The sequence below is a fragment of the Melanotaenia boesemani genome, chromosome 7 (assembly GCF_017639745.1).
Source record: "Melanotaenia boesemani isolate fMelBoe1 chromosome 7, fMelBoe1.pri, whole genome shotgun sequence".
Lineage (NCBI taxonomy): Eukaryota > Metazoa > Chordata > Actinopteri > Atheriniformes > Melanotaeniidae > Melanotaenia > Melanotaenia boesemani.
The window spans coordinates 15,959,342-15,984,950 of record NC_055688.1 but is presented as its reverse complement, the minus strand read 5'-3'; the positions used below and the strand labels follow the sequence as shown (position 1 = coordinate 15,984,950).

Here is a 25,609-nt window from a genome sequence, read left to right as displayed (position 1 = left end):
CACTTGCATTTATGTTTAGATGCTCATAGTTTTTATGGGTTTGTAAAATGTGGAGCAGAAATAGGTCATATAAACATACATCAAAGTTTAATTTAATTTGTGATTCGAGACCATGTTGATTACACCTGATATTCAAAAATATAAACTATTATTGTTTTTTTAACCAAGTTTTGACACCAATTACTTGTAATATATTATAATGCCCTGCAAGACATGTTGAAAGAGTGGAAGAAGAGTTATTCTGTTTATAAAGCAGTTGCTTTATTAAACCAAATGTGTTACTGTCAGCCATAATTACGCCAAACAGCAGCAACAAAAAAACTAGACACTAGAAACATCTGCCTGACCCTCAGCCTACTCGCTCAATGCTCGCACACACAGCACACATTCAATGCATCACAGCTAGTCAATCCGGTAAGAACATTTGAACAGGTAAACATTAACAGGAACATTACTGCAGCATCACTACACTATGAATCCTGTAGAATATTTAATGCTGTTGAGAGCCATTTTGGAGAGTTTACTGCTTCAAGTCAAATCCAACCATCAAGTCATTAGTGACCATGAAGAGCTGTAAACTGTAGATTAGCTTCCAGATAGGAACATTATGGTGATATGAAGTATGAAGTTCACTGGTTTGGATTGCTTCTGTTAAACCCAATTACCTGATTGTCCTGACAAAAAAAAAAGAAAAGGAAAAAAAAGTCCAAACATCACAATCCAATGTCATAAAGCCATGTTTGTCATTCTGTTAGGTGGGAAAATGTTCAATTCATTTCACGACAATCTGGGAAGAAAAAGAGAAAAATCCGACAGCAGACGTTTTACAAGTGCAAAGAGAAGGGCTTAAACACAAGAGCAGGACGTCTGTACAAACGAGTGAATCTGAATGCAGAAAAACACTCAGAAGAAGTGCAGCACAGTATATTTGCATACAACTAGAGACTTTTTGAGTATATGAGCAAGATTTGAGGCAAAACAGTACATTTTTTTAGGTCTGGAAACAAAGAATCCTGCTCTCAAATTTGGAGTTCTTAACATGTAATTACAAGTGTGGCTGTAGCTGGTGGGATTGCTTACAACAAAAACTCAGCCTCCATGATGTAACCTGCTGCAATTTCCACCAAAGGATGATAACTTTACTGCACTGCTTTGGAGTTTTGTTTTCTCCTCCTCTGTAATTGATTAGAAATGTTGCAGTTTATGCGGAAATTGTATTTAACACGGCATTAACACAAACAACAGCTGGATGATCAGCCGGTGCATCCAGACATATGCAAAGTTGGAAACAGACACATCAAATTGCGTCTCAATAAAGCACTAAGGGAATAGGACTTCTTGATTTAGATTCAAACCACAATCTCATGCTTGGCTGGCTCCTCCCATGAGGGGCAGGAGATTAAGATTTAATGGTGATATTGAGGGAATGACACTATCTGTCTGCACACTCCCATCTCTTAACACACCATCACCTCGGTTGCTTTTCTTTATCTTTCTCTCCCTCAGACAGAGATGCAGGCCCATTTTCTACACAGCCTTGCTGCCTACTCTTAAATTTGGGCATGCAAACACACGTTTGAGTGCATATCAGAGATGTCTGTGTTCATGTGCACAAATAAATGTACATTTGTAACCTAAAATCTGACAAAGGCGGGCAGACAAAGTTTGACTTGTAAATGAAAACTCATGTCTGGATGGTCTGTTTGTTTCTTTAATGCTAGAAAAGGCATCAAAGATGATGGATCTGTATTCATTATATCTGGCAAAGCAAACACACCTGAAGTAGATGCACTGATCTGCGCCACACAGCTGTGTAGCTGTCCCCAAGAATAATTTAAATAGATCATATGTTACATATATAACGATAGCAATCACTACCCTTTTTTTGCAGTGATTTGCATCTATATCCACAATCAGAGTATATTGTCCAGCTAAATGCCTGCATTGCAGCATGCAGGTCTTCTATAGCTAGTATGTGCTAATTTGCAATATGAAGAAAGAAATAAAAGGGCACATGCAATTTTCAGACTTCAAAAACAAATCCACTCATAGGGATCTTTTTTTTTTAAGACCAAGCCTTAGAATTATCAGGCACAAACACCTTTGTCGCAGTGATGTCTCATTGGGGTCAAATATGTATCTGTAATGGCTTCCTTCCTTTGACCACTTCATCCCTTAATATTTGAAGAGGCATTAAAAAGCTGAATTAATGAGGTAACACATTTCACTTGAATTCACAGGGTCATGCTTGCTCATAAAAGAACAGGCATGTTTTATACATACTGAATTAAGTTTACACCTAAAGAAATATTGCTTGGTTTAAAACAATCATATGCTGTTCACTCCTATCTTAATTATATTTCCTTAATATGAAGATATAATACATAAGGGAGGCTGTACATGTTGCTAAATACCTGCGCATCTTCAAGGCCATATATATGTAGATGATGTGATACACAAGCACATAACAATCCACAGAAACCCTTCCAATTCCTTTAGAAACACAACTCAAGGAAGAAATGCACAGCACCTGCAATCCATCATTGTGAATTATTTACAAATCATAGGTGCTTTCTTTAGAAGCTGTGAAGAGTTCATGGACTCATTTTAAATTTAGAGGATGCTCTCTGTGTGGCTGGAGATTCAGGATGACAAAAAAATAAAAGCCTTTTTTTTTCTCAGACGCCACACACACCTGCTGTTTTGGCCTGCTTGTCTTGGTTACATTGATGAAATAAAGACATTATTTAGCAATAATTTAAGGTTTAATGATCGGAGAGGCTGCAGCAGGGGAATCTGACTCAACAAGACTATGGTGACATGAAGCATAAAGCTATCAAAGCTGAAAGACATAATCTGGTTCACAGTCGCAAAGCTAAAAGATGTGCCTGATAAAACTGGAGTCCAACAACGTCTTTAAAATGAATTTCATTACACTGAACTAGGACACAACAGGATACTTCTGTATTAAAAATAAATAAATAAACAGGATTTGAGGACTCTAATCAATAACTCTAGGACTCTAATTTATAACTGACCTAAATGATGACAGTAAGGTCAGTTATAGAAATACAAAAAAAAAAGCTAAAGTGGATAAATAAGAATCAAACATAAACTTAAGTTCAAGTATGAAATGGTTGATAGTAACATAATGTTTCTCTGAACTAACAGAGAATACAGAGAGTTTTCTTTTACTTGTTTAAATGGATGGCAAAATTCTTCCTCCTCCTGAAATAGGTGCATGTGAGGGCTCTGAAATATTTGCACATAAAAGCCCTGCCACTGAAACTGCAGTTTGAGCTAAAGCTAAATACAAACAGTCTTATAGGGTAGGTCTAGGGAAAGATTTGAGTAAACACAAAACCCCAGCTGGAAGCATGGATTCCCAGCTGGCTCAGTTGTTTTTTGTAAATGTTAAATACTCCAAACTTGGTTTAATAATACTACAGCACATTCTGAATTTGCATTTGCACTTGAAATAAAAGCAGAGCAGCTCATACTGTACAAATAACGTGCACATAATTATCACTTATTGATAAGGTTCAGGGTGTGAACTTTGTGCTTATTGGACATGTGCAATGCCAGTTTGACAATATGTCAGAAATCAATTAGGGGCAAACAGTATTGTATGAGTGTCTTGTTAAAAGTAGTCCACAGGTTTTAATTTTTTGGTTGACATGCACATAAGATCAAACTTACACAAAACTAACACAAAACTACAATCAAGGAACAACCACAGGCCTAGTCAAAAGAAGACACACACAATGCAGAAGTCCACCTTTTCTGGGTAGAATTAATCACAAATCAGAGGTGATGCTGTGAGACCATCACATGTACCAGAGAAGTCAAACATGTGAAGGTGTGTGCATTTCAAACTAAGATCAAAATCATGTTCATGAAAGAGGGAGCTATCTGGTTGTAGCACAAATTGCAGTAGAGGCAAAACATTATAGATGAATTGGTTTGGAAGAAGTGAAGTAGTATGAGTGCTGGTCTTTATTCACCATTGTACAGTAACTACACAAGTCAGCTAAGGAGCCGTAAATGTCGGCTGCTTACCACTGTAAGAAGTAATCATCCTCTCAGCCATGGTCTATCCGTCTTTCTTTTCTTTTGCGGTTGTCTCTATGTTTGGTATTTTATCTACAAGTAGAAAACAGGGAAGAATTAGACATAAAAAAGAAACATTCTGGGTAGGTTTATTAGCTAAAATGAGAATCAATGTTTAAAAAGATTCCCATTTCAATCAGTAGAACACACAATGAAAGTCAATAGACATTGAGATTAGAAGGCCATGCTAAAGGGCTGTAAAATAATGGAATGTTGGATTATATATATATATATATTTATATATATATGTGTGTATGTGCGTGTGTGTGTGTGTGTGTGTGTGTGTATTTGGGTTGTGAGTTGCTATTTCTATGCAAAAGTCAAAATAGGTTATTTTGGCAAAAAGGAGCAAGGCAAGGTACTAAGAAAGAAAGTCAAATGAATACAGAGTAGGGGGAAATTATTATTTCCACTCGCTTTCATCAAAGTGCCAGCAGATGCATCAATATGTGTGAAATATGACAGCTAAGATGCTAAGAAACAGCACCTTAAATAGAAAACCTGAAACATAAATCACTACAGCTAAATTTGAATTCTATTGTTTTGTATCTCCTGTGGACAGCATGTGTAGTGCTCTGACAGTTTGATATCTTTCCTGAAATTGGCTTTACTGCTATGTGAGGCACAATCAGGTGGGACATTCAGCCAGTAAAAGTGTTGGCACAATGTCACTCAGCTGCCACTTTATGATTTTATTAACAAAAATATTGCAACATAACCGTTTAAAGCTTAGATATATATGAAGTGTTTTCAAACACTTCTAAGACCATTTGCATCAAAAATAACTTTTTACAGTTATCTATAAATTAATGTGCGTGATTCTTACAGTATCTGTTTCTAGAGCCACTTTAAATGATGTGGAAATCCTTTTTTTTTCAGATAATGAAATCCCTGCAGGCGTACAAAAGCAGCAGAACAGATAGGTTGATAAAACTGCAACGTCGAGTCAGACAACAGTTTCTTTTCACGCATCATCTACTGTGTTTACAATCATTAAGTCCCCCCCCCTCCACACACACACACTCACACACACATCTCGACCCATATCAGTTGAATATCTTTATGTTAAAGACATTGGTTTATGTGCAATCAGTAATATTATGTGCCACAACCCAATTTCTATTCGTATGTCACCACTCAATGATTGTTTTCAAGGTGGTTATAAACTGTTGTCAGATGATGTAAAAATCAACAATATGACCATGATCAAAGATTTTGATTTAAAATTTGTTTTAGTGAAAATTTCCTTTTGAGAATCACGTAGCATGGCTACCCTGGAGCTCCCCTCCACAATTCTTCAGATTGAGAGCATGCACACTGCTGTCTATAACAAACGATGTTCTGATTACTTTTAAAGCAGCACTACTGAACTCTGGCAGATTTTCTCAGTGAGACGCCCTCCCAACGAGTGGTTAATTCATTCATTTTGTATCCTACCTGTACTCTGAGCTCTCTGCAGGAGGTAAAAATCAATCCAATGTTGACTCTTGTTTTAGCTGTTGTATTTACTCCCTTTTTCCTTCCTTACTCTGATGCTCAATATCACACTCTTCATGTGTATCTTTGGTGAATTAGCCACAGTTCACATTCAAACTAGCCAGTGTGTTGCAGGTATGTGTGACGCAATGCTGTAAAGCAAAACGCAGCTGTAAAGTGATGTATCGTCTCCAAAAAAAAAAAAAAAAAAAAAAAAAAAAAAAAAGTTGTGAAGTGCAGCTTCTTAGCTGCAGGATGCTGCTGGGGCATAAGGGTCACTGTGCCATCTAAAAGAGTCAGAAATACCTTTCTAAGGTCGAACTTATTTAATGGCACTTCATAAATTAAAATGTCTCTTTATCAGGCAGAAATCTCTGTGTGCTGCAAAACAGGTGTGTGGTAATTTGTTAGTGTGTTATTTATATGACCCTTCACCAAGGGACTAGGAAAACAATAAAAAAATAAATAAATAAAATAAGTCACAAGCTCACATGCATGGAGACAGTAAGTTCCAATAGCTAGTTCCCTTACAACAGTGTCCCTACATTAAATGTATCCATACTTTACACATTCCAGATATGAAGTAATGAGCACTGATCATGCCATGTCTTTTATTCATGTATTCTAACAGTATTATCCTTTATTTTGATTGGACTGAAAAATTAATGATGGCATTATGAGGGTTTTTCCTGTGCACTTAAAGGCTTTCTCTCTACTGTACGCTACAGTCCCTTCTCCCAGACTGCAGGAAAAAACACAAAGGATGCTAATTATGCAAAATGCGTGACTGAGTTTGTAATGATTGAGAGACAGATAGGGAGCAAGTAATCTTCTCCAAGACCAAAGGCAGAGAGATTGTAAAAAAAGTTTGACTCAGGACACGCTTGTTATAATGATTCTTGACACCGTGTGCTATTAGTACGCCATTAAGAGTTCAAGGACAATAGCTGTCCTGTTTTTTGATCATTTATCCCTTGGATCCCCTCGTTAAACCAGAATCCTGTTAGTCATTGTAGAGAATATTGATGGGCTGTAAAAGGGTGATTTTACTGAATTCATAATGATACCCTTTTATTGTGTGCCCTTGATATTACAGATGAGCCAAATATCTTTGACATTTCAGATTGAAAAGTTAATTGCCTGATGTTGATCTATTTCTCCCAGTCATTTTAATATATTACCATATATTACTTAGTATATTGATATTATGCATTCTGTCTGCAGTAATCTTGGCACAGATTTCCTGTCATACTAGTGTAGCTAAATAATAAATGACAGTGTCAGTTACTGGATGGATAACCATAAAATTGTGTACATTTGATGAGCTGAAACTGATTTCCAGCTTCCAGTCTTGTGCAAAAATCATGTGAAAGTTTTCATTAGTTCATTTTTTAGAGTGAGTTAGATTAGAATTTTCAAGTCAAGGGTTACGGTTCTCAGTGGGTATTAGGGCTCACCTTGAAGGATAATGTGAGGAGTGTAATCAACCAGGAGAGGCCCAAAGTCATTGCTTCTGAGGGTTGAAAGAAGCTAGCTGAGGTAGTTTAGGCATCAGGTCAGAATACATTGCATACATGTTAGAGAGGAAACCCTTCCCCACAAGAAGGGGGCCTAAAGGCCGACTGAAGGCTTGTTGGAGAGATTATATCTATCAGATGGCACTGGAATGCCTCACTATCTCTGAAAGAAGTAGAGGAGGTGGCTGGGGAGAAAGCAGTCAGGGGATCTCTGCCTAGGGTCTTCGTCTAACAACCTATCCTGAATAAGGGGCAAAAAATAGGTCCATGTACTGGCAGAATGACTGTTTCATATAGTTAGTGTTCCCAAATTTATGTATCATAGGGCTTTTGGTGAGTTGTTATTTTACCTATCCATGATGCAATTTTTTATGAATAAAATATCTCCATTACTTTTTAAATTCACCTGTGCTCAAAGCAGTCACCTGAACGTTATTTTATAAAACCAAAGAGTTTCTTTAAATTTGTACATGTTTTGAGACTCCTTTAGCTGGAGTGTGCAGTTAGAACAGGATAAAAAAAAAGATATTAGATTGCTAAAATAGTAAACATAACCCCTTCTAAACATAAGCATGTACGTATTATCATTATGCAACATGCTGGCACAAGCAATGTATTTAACATTTAGCTCAAAACACAGATGTAGTAAGTTTCACAGTCACTCAGCACTAGACCTTCAGTCATGGTACATTATCATATTTTTCCTAGCAAGTTATTAAGATTTACATCTACATTTTATCACATATAATGGCACATGGTACTCTTTTATACTCTCGCCTCAAAACTAGCATCATCACTTCTGCTGCCGCAAAGCTGGCCTTAATTATTAAGGATGCATTAACACACCATTTGCCACCTGGAATGAAGTAGCACACCAATAATGACAATAGCTTCTCTCTTCAATTATGTAGCTACGCAATGCTTAATATGCAAGAGCACCTGGATGCCGTTATAGACATCAGGATCTTCATCAGCTTTTGTGCTTAAAAATCAGAGCTCAGGCCCATATAAATGGTGCTTTGTTTCATGGAATGGCAACTGGTAAAGGACAGATTAGAAAAGGGGAAGTTTGTTTTCCCACCTTTTTTACTGATAAGCTGAAAGTAAGACAAGATAAATAGGCTCTTGTCTGCAGCTGGACTGCTTCTTGCAAGTGTAGTTCATGGTGGAAAAGTTGCATCTAGAAAGATGATGTCATGGAAATCTCTAAAGAAGACCAGGAACTTGAAATGGGTGTATTAGTTATACCTGAGGATGCAGTTTAATTTGTGGAAACTGCTATTAAATGTGACATGGTGAGTCACTTTAAAAGAAAAAGCCTACAACATCAATCAATCAGCAACATCAGTATATATCCTAATGTCTTGTCTGACACTTACTTCAGTATAATCAAAACAGGAAAATAGAGTACTGTCATGAGAAAAAGAAATCTAAAATTTTAATATCATAGCATCATACAAAGTATTCTCGATAGGATGTCCATTGCTGCTTTCTGTGTGATGTTTTAATTTTACTGTTTAGCCAACAATGAGAAAAAAAAAGAATTAACCACATGCCAAGAAACTAATCTCCCTGATTCAAAAGTTTGTACTTTCAACTAATGATACAGTACTAATAAAGCAGAACCAATTACTTTGCACAGCTGGGCATCTTTTTTGAGGTGCTTTTCGATCTTGAGCATTTGATTGCTTGTAAATACACACCTGATTTATATTTCTTTACTGTGTAAGACTCAGTGGGCCCAGTGACAAAAAAGCAATTAATCGCATTATTCTGCCAATTAGGAAGTTGGTCTTCTCCACTGAAGGTACAAAACCAGCCAGGAAAACAAAGATGTGAATATAAAGCACTTCAGTAAGTTAATGCAAGCTATTTAACTATATTCATTAACTCCATATGTCCAAGATTTCTATGTTACATTTCAAGTACTTAAATTTCATTATATTGGCCTCTTTTCTTTGTTGTTGCTGAATATTTCTCATTATATAAAGTAGTTTTTATGACAAAAACTCCCACAATAAGTATGTAATAGGGCCATTCAGACTGAATATGTTGGACAGATGACTGCACAAGCCACTTTGACAGTTGCCTTCTTGTTACATTGTCTTATTTGATAAATTAGCCTCAGATTTGCAACTTGTAATTCATAATACATACATATGGCATTCATAAATAAAGTGGATATAACGTATTTTAGTATTAAGCTGTACTGTGGTGAACACATATTTTTAAGAAACAGGACAATGAATAATTGTCAAAATGAGGGATTTCTTATTAAAATGTGTTAACAGATCTTTCTCTTTATTGAAAGAGGATTTTATCATCTTCAAATTAAGTTAGATTTGTTGTAAATTTAGGTTAATAAAGTTGCAGAAATAATCCACTCGTCAAGGCTAATTAGCTCCTACTTTTCAGCAAGACTTCAGAAACCCATTGTTTTTCTCCAAGTATCACTGCTAGCATGGGAACAATGAACTATTGTTTTCATGCTTTAAAGTTAGAAAGTGATGAGGAAATAAGTTGTCTTTGTTGTCTCTCATGATCAATCGCCAACAGATAATATGAAAAAAAAAGTCACCTCAGATGTGCTGCTCTCTGTGTGTCTCATTGCAATGTGCAGTGTGGTCTTTGCTGCCTCTTTCTGTTTGCTTTCCAGTATAGAACCTGAGTTTCTTTAGTGCTTGCTGTCAGACCATTACTACTCTGTCAGGGCATCTATTCACTGGACTTTGACTTGTCACTGTACTTGGGTCCAAGCTACATGTCTGCTGCTGAGTTTTTGTTTCCTTGATTTGTTGCTGTGTTGTTTCATTTTATTTTCTCTGTGTAATAAGCATGATTTATTTATTCGAATGATCTCAGCATGCTTTAAGGTCATTTTGAACCTCTGAACATTTATTTTGAGCCAGTAACATCAATTTGTTTTTCTATTTTAGAATTTTAGCATCTGGAAGTACCAAGTGCTCACCTTGCAACTTCTGGCATATTCCCCTTGTTGTTGAAATTGTTCTTGGGAAAATTGATCTAGCTTTTGAAGAGGAATACTTTATTCAGTTAGGTTCTGTGGGTGTTGTATAATAAAAGAATCTATATTTTTGTTGCTGCTTCCTGCTAAAATGGCAAGTGTTGAGGGAGGATAGCATGTTCTGCATTTCTACATCTGGTTTTTCAATGTTATCAATGTAGCTGAGTTGTATAAGGGTATTAAAAAGGTAATCACAATAGCATGTGGTGAAATAGTACATTATACCCTATTATCACTGGCACCATACAATTATGTAGTTATATTATTTTTGAGAGAAAATTGTCAGTCCATGTCAACGCATTTCATATCTTTAATGCTGTGCATCTACTGTTTACAGCCATATGTTCTATGTTTTTTCCATTTCACATGCAGCCTTAACGATGACAAAGCAAGTTGCAATGCTGCAAATAAAAGTGCTCCTTCTATCTAAAACTTTGTCAAAGCACACACACAATCATTAGATAGCTGACAATATGAGCAAGGCAGAGAAGACCAGAGAGAGTATCTGTGAATGTGACAAGGCCACAGAAGCAATCTTACCAACAGATATGGATACTAGTTTGAAGACTCCAAAGAGCATCATTTCCATAGAAAGGTCCCACAACCCTGTAAAGGTTACTTATCAATGGGGGAAATAAGTCTACAAATAATATTTACACCAATTAATCTTAATTTTATCATAAGAAACTATTTTTACAAATCCGATCTTTATATAGACATATACATATACTTAACTGAATGTCTTGATGATAATCAAAGCAGTACTGTGCATTAATGATACTAACTGCTTCTACAGAAAAAAATTGGGAGAGTATTGACTTCCTAAGGGCAGTATGTAGTCCCTTTAAACGCTGTTTATAAAAGTTAGAACAGATATTTTAACAGGATGTTTATCAAAGAAATTACATTAACTCAATTTGAGACATTAAATTGCCTTAAACTAAATTTATATGAGAGCTTTAATAATGTAAAAAGGAATTTGTCATTTACAATTTACAATGACTTTGCTGTCAGGGATTAACTCTGTTAGCAGAATCCTTGTTCCTGCTTAGATTAATTGAGAGCTCTCCTTATTTAGATTCATCTAACTGTTTAAAAATATGGTATGAAAATAAATGAATAAATAACAGGAACGTGTGTTCTTGTCACTGCAATATCCCAGCCTTAACAGATATTAATCCAATGAGCATTTTCAACTCAAATCAAGAATTGAGAATCAAAGCAAGCTAAACCGAAAACATCACAACCTCCCAACTCCAACAAGATAGCTGCCACATTCATTTTCCTTTGTGGCTGCACTTTTATTTAAACTATCAAGAACTGGACTGCTCAAGAGCTCCATCCGCCTATTGGATGTTCTGTGAAAGCAAACTGCCCTCTGGGGAAACCTACTCACATCAGTCTTTGATGGGTAGTTTCAACAATCTTTGGGATTTTTACAGGCCTGTTATCCTCCACTTGGCATCGCAAATTGCAGCAATGTGTCAACACAACCAGCAATCTGAAGTGTAACAAATCTGGAATATGAGTTAAATTTGCTCAAACACAATCCAATCTAGTAACAAATAGGATCAGGGTTGCTCTGGCCCTTTGATAAAATATGATCAAAGTTGGAATTCCAAAAAGTAAAATAAAGAAAACAAACCTCCAGGCTGAAGTAGCTTTTCTGCCTTATCCACAGCAGATTGCTGACAACAGTAATAGTCAGCAAGTGCTGTTGACGACATCAACAACAAAAGGTTTCAGATCTCTTTATGCTCTCCCACAGGATTAAACATTTCTCTAATTCCAATGCTAATATGCTTTTATTTCCACATATCTTTTGGATGAAAGTGTTCATTTACTCACATTTCTTGTGTCTGTGCACTCATGTGGACAGTGGGCACCTTAAGGGCCTTTGCATCAAGCAGAACCATTTTGACCAGCCTTGACTCTAGGGGTCTCAGCATGACTCCAGAGAGGATGAAAAGAGCAAAGCTGCTGCATTTGCGGTGAAGAAAAACACACCACCACATGCTCCCTATCCATTCCTCTTAGCCGACTCACTGGCCCATACCTCGCCTTAATGAGATGCAGCAACACACAGACACATGTAGCATGTCTACTCTAATTACACCGGGAAGCTTGGTCGTCTCCTGCATTCTGTACTGGCATTGTGAAATTCACTCTAAAGGTTTTTCTCCTCTTCTCTCTTTTTATCTTTTCTCATAGAGCAGTTCTGCCATAATCAAAAGCAGATCTAACACAGAAGATGTTAACAGCACCTAAACAAACAGAAGAGACAGCAATCAAAGCTATAATATGCTAGTTCTGATTAATGAAAAAAGAGAGAATCTTGAAAATATATAAAACATAAACTGCAGCAAACAGACATGTGTATTATAGCTCAAAATGATGAAATAAATATTTATATCATTTCTAACCTTAATGTAATTTCTCCCAAGTCCAAGTCCAACATTGATGAATGTAGCTCCATATAAAAATATTTTAATTGATATAACCTTCATTAAGAATTTATATATTTTTTATTTCATTGTAGTTTATGAGAAAGCTATAAAATGCTTGCAAGGTTTACAAAAGACAATGGTACAGATGTGCTATATAGTGAATTTATTATGTCTGCTTCAAAGTTATAGATTAGGTCTGAGTTTGATTAGGTTACTATTCATTACATGAGAGATGATTAATAACTATAGTTTTTCTCAATTGCTAAACACTAAACCCTATTGTCTGAACCAAGTGCTCAGTCGCCTGAACCCACTGATTGAATTAGTCACTCTTTTGTGAAAACCATAAGCACTTTTCACATGTTTAGACACAACTTGCCAACACACTTTCATTGTGCTGCACCCGTGTTGCATGATGGTGCGCACAGGGGGCAAAAGTCAAACACAACTAATACACATTAATGTCACCGGTTGAACAAAACTCAAAATTGATTTCACCCTTGGCTTTTGATGAGGGAACATATATATATATATATAAAGAGAGAGAGAGAGAAGCTTTCGAGAAATGTGTCTTAGCAATTGAGAAAAACTGTAATACATTTATCTTTCATGATACAATAATGCTATGATAAAAGAACTTGAGCTACAAATGATCATTCAAATTAATTAATTGTTTTATAAATGGCCAATTAAGTATTATTTTTATTATTCTAATGCTTCTTATTATTATTATTATTACTATTATTATTATTATTGTTATTATCATTATTATTATTATTATTAAGAAAATAAATTGAGAAAATTTAAACAATTCCATTTGAAAACAAATTTAGACCGGATGTTGTGTTTACTATTCTTGCTGTGCATGCATTTCCTGCTTTGTTCTTCACCCCATCAACAAAATGGTTTACTGTTTTGCCAGCATCAAACTAAGTTTAAAGCACACTGAAGCAGTCTGATGTATCAGTGTCGCTTCTAGCTTTTTTAATTAAGGGCAGTCGGAGTTAAATATGGCCAAGCTAGCTCAGCTGTGAGATGAAAAAGAAACAGGAAAACCTAAGTTAAATAAATAAATATATACATGTGATAATTAGGATTTTTAAGTAGAATGTAACATTTCCAAGAAGCCATCTTGGGGTTTGCATTGTGTTCCACTTTCATCTGTTTACCATGTTGCATAAAGTGCAACATTTCTTGTGGTGCTACAGCTACTATAGGCAACTGATTGCTGTTAACAACCTGGTGGGTCTGCTTCTTTTGTAGGCCCACCAAGCCACTCTGTAATGGTTTAAAAGTGAATTTTTAACTGGCCAGTTTTTAGAATAAATTAAATCCAATTAGACTTGCTACAATATTAAAACCACTGATAACAAAATGTGTAACGCTGTTCATGTTATAATGCAGCGTTCTGCTGGGAAAACCTTCCATTCATGTTGATTTCATGACAAAGGAAGCTTTATGTGCACTTTGGGAAATTGTTAACAGCAGTGTGAAAAACTGGTCATTGGTCAAATGCTCAACTAAAATATTCTGGCTATGTTTACTTTAATTTGCTTCAAATTAGTGTAGGTTTCAACAGATTTTCCAGAAGAGCAACTGCATTACAAAACAATAGCATCAAGTATCATTTTATGAGCACTTCAAACAATGCTATAAATAGACAGCAGGTACACGGCAGCCAAAGAACCTCCACTTCCCTTGGGGAGACTTTCTCCATTTATTCCTCCTCAAGCTGCTGTATACCACTTTTATGGCTTTCCTCGTCTCTGTAATTGTCAACATGCGGTCCTCTTTTTTCTCTTCAAGTTATTATTGATATGACACTTGTCTCAATGTCTGTTCCTATTTCCCTGCTTGCCATTGAAGATATTAATAATTATATGATGTAGCTCAAGAATTAGTGGGAGATAAATATCTCTTTTAAGAGGTACCAATCATCATCTGACATGAGCAAACTGACAGTTTGGCAGGTGCAGCCATGGTTCTCCCATTTCTCCCACTCTCCCCTTGAGCTATCCATAGTGGGGACTATGAAATATGGACAGCAGCAAATTGAGATTCATCAGGCACGCCTGCCTTGCTCACTGAAATCTATATTCAATTTTTGGAGCATCTGTCATGGCAGTGGCAGGCTGAGGCATGCAGAGATTGAGAATCACTTAAGTGTTCTGAAATTGTATGTAGTGGAGGAAAAGGGGAGAAAAAAGAAAGCTATTTTGGTTTCCCTGTATGTATCTGATAATCTGGTGCATCTTTCTCTTTGTATTGGCAGGTAAATTAACCTAAAAGAATTCTGTGCCAAAATGCTTGTTTTCCTTTTCGAATTGAATCATTCGCTTAATCCACAAGTGCACTTCAGTTCAAAATATTCACTTTTTTACCACGTTTATGCACTTAATTATCAAAGAAATAATCAGCAGTCAGGGCCTGAGTGGAACCAATCTTTTTTTTTTTTTTTTTTAAGACCAGCCCAGCTGTGTTTTATGTGGAGCAAACTGGATGAATAAAACATCTATTCACTACTTACAGTCCTGTAGGTTTTATGACTAACAAAAGTACAACTGTAGTTTTGTGAAAATAATGTGTTAAAATAGTAAAAATGTAAAATAGTGTGTTAATGCACCAGATTATAAAAAGACTGACTAAAGAAATGTGTTTTCATGCTTTCATACTTCCTTTCATGAAAGGGCCGTGACTTGCAGCAGGTGCAAGAAAATGAAACCCAAAATTTATCTAAAATGGAAGCAACTTGTTTCACACAAAACACTGAATCTCTCTCTTGTCGTCTTCTCTCTGTCTTCCATTTACTCTCTCCTCTTTTTTTTGCTGTCATCTGTATTTCCTGCCTCCTCACAGGGCATCAGATATATTTATTGTAAAGTGTTCTACACCTTCCTTAGTTTACCTTTTTTGTCTGAGTTTATTTTAGTTTTGACCCACTTAAATGTTTTTCGAGTACACAAATAAGAAGAAAATGTGATTTATTTAGAAATACACACATATACTATAGTGAGACTGTAATTCTGCGGTTTTCTTTTATGTTACATTGAGTCTATTGACGCCTCTGGAATAACTAAACGCCTCTCTGTGGTCAGTAGTTACACTGTGTGGAATAAAACCAGTTAGTCTGTTTTAAACAACACAGGCTCGTACATATCAGCATCTATTTATCCCTACATTTACAATTATTCAGTTTAACCATCAGTCAAAACAAATTACACATTAAATTACATTAAAAGGTCACAGTGGCTGTTTCATTCAAGTACCTCCTATTTTAATGACACCTGGTCTAAGTAATGCTTTACTCTGCAGGTAATCTTATCTGACTAAATCTAGGCCTGTTGAATATAGGTGAGGTGGTTGTGGGGATGTATTACTCCAAGCTGAATGCAGTTATTTATTGCAATGTACCTGCCTGTAGCGTCAAAGGACCCAGAGTAAAGTCTGTCTTTGCCCTTGCAGCGCCTGTCCTCCTCCTCCTCTTCTGTTTGGATCATCTTATGACATCTGCTTCTGTGTTATGGTTGATTCACAGATGTTTAAGGAGGATTGTGGTCTTCACACACATAAAACTGCACTTGGTTTCTGTTTGAGGAGCTGAATTAGCTCATCAGAACAAGTTTGTCTTGTAGTTCCTACCATCCTGTAAGTTAAGTTCTTTAAATGTTGGTATTGAAGGAATAGATATTTCAGTATTGATCCGAACATCACTAAAAATTTGTCTTTTCAAATAACTACTTAGATCAAAGAAAAGGTCTGTTCTTACTTACCCACTTGTTCTCTGTTATAATTATTTTTTTCACCAGTCCAAAAGTAAACTTGACCTCCGCTGCCACACGTGACAGCAGATAGTAATAAATGAAACCACTGATGCAGAAGTGATGTAGTGAAAGATCCACAAAAGAACTCTTACTTTAACCTCGAAAAAAAGTTTAAACTTGAGCCAAAACTTTTTTAAAGTTAAAGTTTTTAAACAGCATAAAATCCTACTATTAGCTTGGCTTCCCTGTAAGGATTTGTTTCTGCTTGTTCAGTCTGAGAGCACTGTGATCTAATATATGTCTGCTGCAGGTTAGACACAGACAACAAATAACTACTAGACACAACCCCACTTAATATGGAAACATAAACAAATAAAAGTAGTCCTGTATGAAATATCCATTTATGAAGCACAAGAAGTTCTTGCAGATACATGTAGTGCAGCTGGTCTACAGACACTTAAAATTAAAACATCTTTCATCATCATTAATTTGTAGTCACTTCCAAACATGATGTTGGGGTTATTGCAGATAGGAAAATAAGAGGATAAGGGGTCAGTATCAAAGGGAAACTGAAGGAGAAGAAAGAGTGAAATAATTGATTCTATGGCAAGAGCCACAGTCTATTTAGTCTTCTTAATGTATAGAGGTACTTGTTATGGAGAAGGAAGTGGCTAATTATCTACTGCATTTGGGGGCAGATGGGTCAAGGTTTTATCTGCCGGGGTTAGTGTCTGGTAGTTGCAGAGTAGGTCAGATTGAGCAAAGAATTCTCATTACAAGCCATTAGACTGAGAAGTTGTCAATGGGCATTCAGGCAGAACACTGTGTCCCTTTCACACACATGTGGCTAAGGATCTGGTCTCTCACGACCTGGTTTCCTCAGTTCCACAAACTCATCATTTTGATTATTCAGTGTGTAAGCTGGTGGAGGCTCTTGTGCTCATCAGCGGACCTTATGTGCTTGATTTAACGCATCAAAAACCCAGCTGACTTCCAGCATAAAAGTAACGAATCTAAAAGGGTTAAAGAACACACCTTAAGTCCAAAAAGTAGGGTTTAAAGGAGAACCCGGGGATATAGTACAAAGAGTCTAGATATCAAAATAAATCCTTACACAGCAGACTCCAATATACACTGAATCTGTAATGCAGTTTTCCTTAGATGTACAATGCTTATTACTTTTTTAAGAGTACAGTCACATCAATGTGTAGCAGGCAAATAAGATGCTGATGTTTCAGACAATGTTCTCTAGGTTTAATGTTTATCATCTACCAAGAAATATACTTGTGGCAAAACCATTGACAATACTAAAAAAAAAAAATCACTATGGTGTACACATTATTTGAAATAATAATGTGCAGTTGATGTTTTCTGAGGTAAATCAGTGGGTGAAGTCAACGATCTGTTTTTGTTTAAACATGAAATGGCTTCTATATTTAAGGTCTGTCATCAATCTGTCACTAGCCACAGAGGATGCATAATGGCACCAGTAAAGCGCTTTTAGTCCATAGTGAACAATGAGCCATGCCAGCTGATATAGGGAGACTCCTCGACTCCTCATTCCCAAACAGTTGAGCCCAAGGAAGTGGCAATCAATTGAAAAGCGTCATTTGCTTTATGTGTAGTACTGAACACACCACAGCACAAACAGGCTCTCCTCAAATAGTTGTTTTAGCTCATTTCCACCCACAGAAATGCCATTTCTTCTAGAGGTTTGCAATGTAGGGCTTGTGGAAATGATTAGAAATAATATCGTGTTGCACACTTTATAGCATGCATGACACATTTTTCACACCCCATTATTTAAACAAATTGATTAGTACACACACGATATAAGTCAAAAGATGAGCTTATATGATACTTCAGCTCAGTTGTGTGCAAGTCTCACAGAGCTTTGCAGTGTGTCAGTCTGAAGACAAGTCTGCTGTGACAATTTTTTTTCCTGATGTTTGTTTTCCTCACTTCATCTTATTTGAATAAATGACACAACTGCAAAATAAAGGGGCTTATCAGGTAATGTCATGCAACATCCAATCTCAGAAAACACCTTGAACTCTCAGTCACTGGTCGCTCCATCAAAATGCCTGCAGGACATAACTGAAATATGACCACAGATGAATAGAAACAGTGCAAGTCAGGAAGAAAGAATGTTAAATATTCAGTTTGAGAACAAGAAACTGATTAAACCTATGGGATAGCTGAAAAAAAGAAAATGCTGTCTGCTTTAGCAGAAAACTTCAGAGAATGTGTTTATCAGTACCTGCACTGTTATAAAATATTAGCTTTTTTTTTTTTTAAAAAAAAAGGTGTTTGTTTACTTTTAAATAATTAAAATAATCAAGGAATGAATCAAAATTGTAAACCATTTCCAGTTGTACTTCATGGTGACAGTGTTTTCTCAGCCTTACAAGCAGCACAGGCAAAAAGATGCAGAATACTAGTGTGCCAGTGTGGCTTATTGTCATACATGGCATAGTTTTAGTGACAATATCAGTAGCTCCAGAGGTGAACATCTACCTGAGGCTACTCATTAGACTCTTTTTGTACCAATAAATTAAATTAAAAAGATCTCTTAGAAGTCTTAGTATCTTCATGTCAATAAGCACTGATTATTGGTTTCATCTTTTATTCATAAATATATAAAAATAATTTATTTTACTGTAAATGTCACTCAGTCTCAAATCGGAAGCAATTGCCTAGTGCTGATTTTACTATTTCTAATTCAGTGGAGAGATGTCGCTGTCAGAGCCTGTCTGAGGGCAACATTCTGTCACCCACGCTGCTACATGCTGCTACAATGCCGCATACTGAAATCCTGCCCTGAGTGGCAAAGCCAGAGAGTTAGTGGTTTAACATTTGCTTGCACTTCACTACAACACTGCATTGACTTCTACATTTCGGTGCACAAACACAAGCCATTTGTTGACACAAAGTAGATTATAAAGGAATAAACAGGTTTTAACCAACCAGATATGCTAGCATCCATATGCAGATTTAAGCAAATTATACAGAAACAGATCAATGATTAAAAGTAACTATTCTCTAGTTGACTGTTTAGATTTACAGTTGCAATTTTAGAGCGCTTCAAGGGCTGCAGACAAACTTTTCCCTCATTGTTTTGTACCTTGATGTTGTTATTAGCAGTGGCAGAAGTAGAAGTGAAATGTTTGTTTTTTTTCATCCCATTGAGGACAGCAATATCACACTGTAGCATGGTTAAAAATACATTAAAAGAAAAAAATCTTACACTGAATCTAATCTTTAGACATCTTTAGAATGTATGCAAACCAATCCCATGACAGAATGTGAAAAAGCTCGATTTCTGCACAGTATAAATTCTGAATAATTACAGTAAAGATTTATGACTGCTATGTTTTCCTTACTTTGTTCCACATTTTTATATCCATTCCTGTCATGACACATAAATTCTGCCAAACTGAAAACAGTAATCCACAGATATGTTAACATCTCACAGTTTTCATGATGGATTATAAAACTACTACATATTGAACAAGTGAGCAAAGATATACTTTTTTCTTGGCTCCTTGTAAGCTAATAGCCAAAAAAAAAAGACATAGTTTTATTATAACAAAATGAAGCAACACAAGTTCTTAATTGTTTGAGTTGACAAAAAAAGACAAATACTGGGATGAAAAGCCGCATTAATACAAGTAATAATAGCGATGAAACTCTTAATGCCACCTCAACAATTAATGTTTTGACTAAATGCAGTTACACTAGTGTCAGCTTAGGAGAGATTATTCTCAACTGTGGAAATTAAGGCAGCACAAACAGGCTTAAAAATGGAATAAAAACAGATTTTAAGAAGACTCCATCAAAATACAGTAGACAGGTACTTTACATGAGCTAAAAAGAGGTCATTATTAGCATAACTCAAATTTGACTCTCACAGATGGAGGCCAATGCTTAACACATTCATCCATTCAGCTTTATAATTTACAGACTTGTTTCTTCTTTATTACTTGATTTTGAGTGTCCAAAATCTCCCATGAATGGATACTATAAATGTGAATTCTACAACATAATCTTGCCCAGCTTATGCTAAACATTATGGCCTAACATGGTTTGAATCATAAAAACTAAAGAAAAAAAAGTTATTTGTCTGTGATTGTGTATCAGAGTGTTGGGTCTATGTCTTGCACCAAAACCAACAATCTACTGATTGTTGGTAATTTCATAGCAGTTGAAATCATAGTATTTTGGTTCTAGCTGCCACTATGAAAAGCTAATTATGCCAACATTAATGAAGAATGAGATGACAGTAGACTGACTATTAAAAATGATCATTAGGGTGAGAGAAAGTATTAAACACTCACTCATTTGCAAGTGCTGGATTTTTATGATTCTGTGGATAAAGAACCACAATTTTCTCAATCTGCACACATACAATGATTTAACTAAATGCGTTGCTTACTTTTAAATTTATTTTTGACTTTTAGCTCCACCAATATTTACAAGCTGCTGTTACATTTAAAATCTGCAGTCCTTAAAGCATTACTTAAATATGATTAAATTTAACAAAGCAAGTTTATCAAGGCCAGAGATTAAAAAAAGACCATAAAGGCAATAAGTAGAGCACAAAAGATACAAAGACATATATATATATATATTTTTTTCAAATAGGATTGATGATAATTGATGATAATGAGTGAACTTTTAAGAAAAAAATAAGAATACTTTGTTCCGCAAAATGTGAATAGATCAAAATACAGTATCTTTTAATCTTCAAAGTATTGGTATTGGTTTTCTACTTTGGTGTTGCATACTTAATTGAAAACTTGGTCTTTTTGCTGTTCTCCTGTTGCTCAGTTGACTTCTACGGGTCAGTGCAGACCCTAAATGGAAGGGAAATGACAACAGTCACCGTAGGGGAATAAGACAATGAGGGTGCCTGCCAAAGAAGATCCATTTCCTCTTCATTAGTGTGCATAGAGATGAAGTTACAAGGATACTTTACTGTATCCTGGTTAACCAGGTGACTTGGTTTATGTCCCTCATCTGGCAGAAATGTTTTTTTTGTTTGTTTTTTTGTTGTTGGTTGTTTGTTTGTTAGTTTGTTTGTTTTTCTGCAAGCATTTGGTCTCCTCAAACAATATGTTTTATTTACCAGGAATGTGGTATGTTTTATGATTTGTTCACTCTTCTGGTTTTATGGCTTGTTCTCTCATCAAATTAAAAAATGAAAACTAATTATTGCACAAAAATCAAGTTGATTGTTATTAAAAATAGTTTTTGTAGTTATATGTTATATTTTATGCAATATCCTGGGAGAGAAGGACACCCTGTCATGACCTTCAACCCCAATGGATTGGCAAAAGCGCCTAAGGTAGCACGCTATTTATACACATTGCCCTGGGATCATGCTGGCTGCTGTGTTTTCATTAACCTTAATTAAACAAGTCACGTAATTTAGTTTTTCTGCTATAAACATTCTAATGGAGAATCAGTAACTGTAAAATGTTTACCAAACTGCTGCTAGCACCACAATTACTGCACCTTTTTACAAAACTGTGCACATGGACCAGGTTTAAGAAACACAGGTCAACATTTTCAAGTAGAATAAAAGTCATTAGGCCACCTGTATCGATTGCTTGTCAGTGGATTTCCCTGAGCTTTGATACACACTAACTCACATCAATGTGGTCACTTAAAACATTTGAGCACACACATTCAGACATAGTGGCTCAAACGTCGCTTAGAAACACTGATGAGTGGAAGATTATTGTGTTTCCTATGATGTCAAATGCTATTTCAAATAGTGTATCAGCCAAGTCTACTGTGATGAACACAAATACAGCTCAAAACAATACTGAAACACTGCCAACGAAGCAGAAACATTATCAAACTGTTGAAAGTTAGATTAACTAAAGCTCGCTGTGCATTCAGTCAGCTTCATCATGTAGGGTGCAGAAATTCACCACTATGGCTGTCAAACATGATAATATTCACAATAACTTCATGTTATAGGCAATGAAGCCCAACAGCACAAAAAAACAACAAGATTTTAAATGTTATGCAATTGATCCAAACATACAAACACACAATGTAGAGCTTCAATTCTCTTGCACAAGAACTGTAAATATTTTATTGCTAAGCAGGCGTTTCAGTGAATTGTTACCATTTTGACTGAAGACCATACATGTTCAGTCATTCTTTAATTAATTTTCTATACTGCTGATTCCATAACCACTGTGTTCTATGAAAATATGAAGAGCAAAACACAGATATTCTAACAGAGCTTTCATAACCACCTTGTTTCTCTATGACAAAGACAGTTTAGAGATGCAGTTTAGAGATGTTCCACTTTAATTTCCCTCCTCTGCCACAGTAGTATTATTAGGATGCAAGTGGTGTCGTTGGGTTAATGATGATTTGATGAGCAATTAATTTTAAGCTTCTTGTCTTGCAAAACAAGATTGAAAAATATTACAATATTAAAATCATATTCCGTTGCACTTAAGTGAAATGATGTGATCAAACACACTGGGCAAGGTAGTAGCTAAGAGTTTATTTGTTCAAAGCATTTCCAGAGTCAAGCAGCTGCTTAATTGGTTCAGTACTCTCTTAAGTACTGAGCAACAAGTGTAGAGTTGACGTCAGTCAGAGTCCATAAATCTAGGTACATGTGAGACTTGACAAATAACTTGAAATGAGCAACAAACATGCATTTCAGTAGTTGCATGCAAATTTGCCTAATTTAAACTAACAGAATATGCATTTTACAATAGCACAAGAACTTAAATGCAAGGTAAAAGAAAAATGCAGCATACTTTTGCCTTCATTATAAAATACATCAGGGGTGTCAAACCAGTGGGCCAAAAACATCCCGCCAGAGGTTCCAATCATGCTTGAGGAATGAATTTAGCTAGTCTGAAAATTACACCATCCATCCATTTTCTATATCACTTATTCCAATTAAGGGTCACAGGGAAGCTGAGGCCTATCCCAGCATTTAGCAAGGTACACCCAGGACAGGTCGCCAGTCTATTGCAGGGCCAACACAGAGAGAAAACAACTGCTCACACTCACTTCTAGGAAGAATTTAGTGACCAATTAACCTAACATGCATGTCTCTGGACTGTGGGAGGAAACCAGAGTACCCAGAGAGACACACAGTGAGAACATGAAAATCCCACACGTGCTAACTTCACACAAAAAGGGTACTGCCAGCTAGGGCTTAAACCAGTAAGTTTCTTGCTTTAAGGCAGCTGTGCTAACCACTACACTGGCATGAAGTACATAGGAAACATTAACTGCTATGCTTTTTCATAAACACAACCGCAATTCTAAATTTGTCCCCTGGAGGTCAGACTGTTTTACAGTAGTAGGAGCGGCATGCAAAACACAAGACTGAGATCCACGACTAAACATCAAATGGCAGCAGTGCACCATCAGTTCCAGAATTGGTAATTTTGTCCTATCGTTAGCTCATTAGATCAGCATGACAAAAAGTACAACAGCTTGAAAGGACAACTGAGAAAAGAGAAGATGAATTACCATTTAAGGATAGAAACAACAGTCTCTTTTTACCTAGCTGAGAGGTCAGTGATGGCTGAAAGCCAACTATTTTCCTGCTACTGCATTAGCATTAGCGTCAAAGCCATAGTGGATGAGTTTGTGACAACATGCATGTTGAAAGTGGCTTTCGTCATGTTTCCTGAGACACCACTGGCATGAGCCTGGTGGGTAACACTATGGTAGACAGGGTTTCAGATCGTTGAGACAAGAACCACAAAACAATAAACCACAGAGTGAGGTCATTCATTTTTGATGCAATAAATGAGAGCAACAACATTAAAGATGTTGCTCAACTGGCCATATTTTGTTTATGGTGTTGATGAGACTAACCATCACCGAGGAGTTCCTTGAGCTGGTGCCTATGAGAGACACCACAAGAAAAGATGACATTTTTTAGTACTTTCAATTTGGTGCTGGACAGGGTCGGACGTGACTCGTCTCAAGCTGTCAGCCTGGCTACAGAAAGAGTGCCATCAGTAAATGGTAAAAAAAAAAATGTATATATATATATATATATATATATATGCATATATATATACTATTATGTTATTATCTTACTGGTCTGACCAACTTAAGACTAAATTGTACTGTCCGTGGTATGTGTGACATCACTGTCATATTTGGTTTATGAATTTCATAGGGTCAACTAGTTTGGACATATGTACTCCCAAATAAAAAAAAAAAAATAAATAAATAAAAATAATAGTACTATACTCATGTGCATTGATGGTATTTGTTAACAGTTCAAGCAGACCAATTAGAGAACTGTTCAGTGGCTGTAAGAGGAGCCCATTTATTATTTATAGATAGATTTTAACAATGGATGTCAGAGACAGCTACTCTTCACCGCGTCCCCATGAGATTCTACATGTATACCACCGAGTGGCCCACAGCACCACTTAACCGGATGCCTGCCAATAGGTTGGGGCGAGTCACACAAAATCCAATACCACACAGCATTTAGAGAGATTCTTTCCACTGTGACTTCTTAATATTAGCTAGCTGCTCAATTTTTGACACATTCTTCATTCAGTCCGTGAAGGGTTGTTAGGAATGTCTGTGCTTGTCCCTTCTTTATTTTTCATCTTTCCAACTGCATAGATTTAGTCCATGACAGAAAACTGTGGGAGTTCAGATACTTTAAATTTGACCACTAGGATTTAGCCAAAATGATAGCAAAACATTGCGTTCATTCTTAAGTATTCAATAACATTTAGTGAGAAAGCCTTAAGCATAACAAAACGCCATGTCTTGTTCAAATATTTGGAAACCCTATTGGTCCTTATATTCCAAAAACACATAAAGAATGTTAAATATACAAGATGAAGTGAGAGTTGTTTTAGTATAAACTAAATTAATAAAAAGTGCTATACAGTACAAATAGTTAAAACTTAATTTTGGTGCTACTATCCTGCACCGAAAGCAAGTTATACACAGACTCCAGTGCTTCAGTAAGTACCTGAGACAAAGAAAGTAGAGATCTATAACTCCATTAACATTAGAGAGTGGCTACTCAATTACGTACTCAAGAAAATGTTTGGTCTAAGGTCCCAACAAACAGCTCTCCTTTCATTGCAGGGCCAACACACACAAACACACTGTAGATAAATCACACAAGATCAGATGACCTACCTGTCGCCCCCGATTGTTTTACTGTTCTAACAGCTATTCTTGTTCTACAGCTGCAAAAGTAGTACCATAGCAACAATGCTAAGAGCCAGCAGAAAAAAGTTA

The 25,609-nt window shown here is 36.1% G+C and overlaps 1 protein-coding gene across 2 annotated transcripts in view; it reads right to left on the bottom strand.

The window, feature by feature from the left end:
• lingo2 (leucine rich repeat and Ig domain containing 2) overlaps window positions 1-25,609 on the bottom strand; it is a 245,248-nt gene that overhangs the window by 93,005 nt on the left and 126,634 nt on the right. For both annotated transcript variants that reach the window (XM_041990264.1, XM_041990265.1), the window contains exon 5: window positions 4,060-4,143. The gene's annotated coding sequence lies outside the window, so the exon portion shown is untranslated. The remainder of the gene's footprint in view (window positions 1-4,059; window positions 4,144-25,609) is intronic.